This window comes from Rhincodon typus, chromosome 7, assembly GCF_021869965.1.
Source record: "Rhincodon typus isolate 14 chromosome 7, sRhiTyp1.1, whole genome shotgun sequence".
NCBI lineage: Eukaryota > Metazoa > Chordata > Chondrichthyes > Orectolobiformes > Rhincodontidae > Rhincodon > Rhincodon typus.
The window spans coordinates 25851167-25853167 of NC_063338.1; positions in this window are offsets into that span (position 1 = coordinate 25851167).

Here is a 2001-nt window from a genome sequence, read left to right on the forward strand (position 1 = left end):
TTTCTGAAGAAGGGTCTAGGCCCGAAGTGTCAGCCTTCCTGCTCCTCTGCTGCTTGGCCTGCTGTGTTCATCCAGCCCTGCACCTTGTTATCTCAAATCCACAACAGATACCATTTAGAAGAGCAAGGGCAGCAGGTACATGGGATCACCACCAACTTCAAGTTGTGACAGTTGTTTGGGAATTAGGGCTGAAATGTTCTCTATTCAGATGGCGCTCTGGTTGGCAACAAGAAGTTGATTGGTCTATAGAATAGTGACCACTTATCAATGTCAAAACACTTTTGCCTGTCAACTATCATGTGATTGGTTCCCAGGAAACTGAACAACTTGGAGTTGAGAATATCATAGAGGGAAGTGATTCTTGATAAGTACAGAAACCTGGTCTCTGCTTTCTATCAACCTGAATCTGAAAATCAGCCATGCTGGGTGAGTTTCATAAATAATGAAGCTTGATTTCCAGTGTGCTGTCCCAGTGAGATGAGACACCTCCCATCTCAGTCATAACCATAGTGGTTTCCTTTGTTCACGGTATTTCTTTTGCAGTTGCTGGACTGAGAAGGTCATGTCAGTTGTGGATCTTCCAATTGTGAAACTGCTATGATAATTGGGATACATTCATTCAGCTATGATCTGTAATCTGACATGGTCAACCTGGACAAATGCTTCCTCCATGCTGCACAGCAGGGAGCTGACTGAATAGTTGCAATTTCTGCAGTTACTTTGGAATTGTCACAGTGTCAGTCATTGCATGACCTGAATCCTAGGGACTGCTGGCTTCCTCCAGCAGAGGCAGTGATGTTTGTGTAGATCCGATAGGACTTGCTTGTATTGTGCTTGTTGATTCAGCTGGTATAGCGTTTGCATCTACAGCTTAGCCCATGGGAAGCAAGTCAATAGCTTTGCTGTGCTCCTCCACTGTGCGCTCAATATCCAACTCACCCATGTCAGGCAGCCTTTCAATGCTGTTTTAAGATTCCTTGGTGACCATGTTCTCCCTGGATGACAACCCAGGTGCCATTCAACCATCCTCAAATGTTTACTGCATTTGGCGATGACCAAAGCCCTTGATTTCAGTGGGTCAGTGTTTGCTACTGGAAATATTTCCTTTTAGAACCCATTATACATGCCCCTAACAATCAGAATGTTTAAGGATGTCTGCATATTCTGGCAAAGTAGTCCTCGATGCAGTGTCTAGCTGTCTTTTGATTTTGCTTCAAGCAGCTGTGAGCACCCTCAGTCTTCTCACCTGGATCTTTCTTGTAGAAAAGAGAAAGCTTTGGTTTACTGATGGTGATGTTGGTCTTGAATGAGTTGATAGTTTCCTGCTCTAGTTTCCCATATGTTCACAGTGTGGCATTGTAGGTAGTATGTTGAATTGTATTCCATTTAGCTCCTGCAATCTGTGCGGCAGTGCTGGAGAGCACCTTTGCAATAACTTTGAAGAATTGTTTGTTCTTATCTGGGAAGGCAACAAGGCTTGATGTTGATACAATGATGGCATTTCTGCTTTGAATAAAATGCTTCAAAGGTTGCATGCTCACCCTGGGCCGGAGCAGGGAGTAATCAGTATCAGAGTGAGCCTGACAGCTCTGTGTGTAGAGAATGTTGCTGAGAGAGTCAAGTCTGATGATGATCAGATTTGGCTGGTGGTGCCAATGCCTTGATGTTGGATTCAGGGCACCTTGTAGCATTGTTTATTCTGAAAAAATGTTGATGATATCACAAAGCTAAAGGCAGCAGCTAAGGTCAAATAGTTGAGTCTGTTCTCTTTGATCTCTCCCAGGCCATGATGTCTGAAGTAGGAGGGCTGTGTCTCATGATCTGCACTCTTGCATTGAAATCCCCTGGCAAAGTGGAAAATGATGCTCTGTTGTAGGGATTCTGCTGAATGCAGTGTCAATCTCCTCATTGAACTGCTCGTTCACCTCTCTGGAGCATTGTAACTCGACTTGCTGGAGCTGAGAAGCAGATGTAGAAGAAACATTTTTGAAGCATTTATGG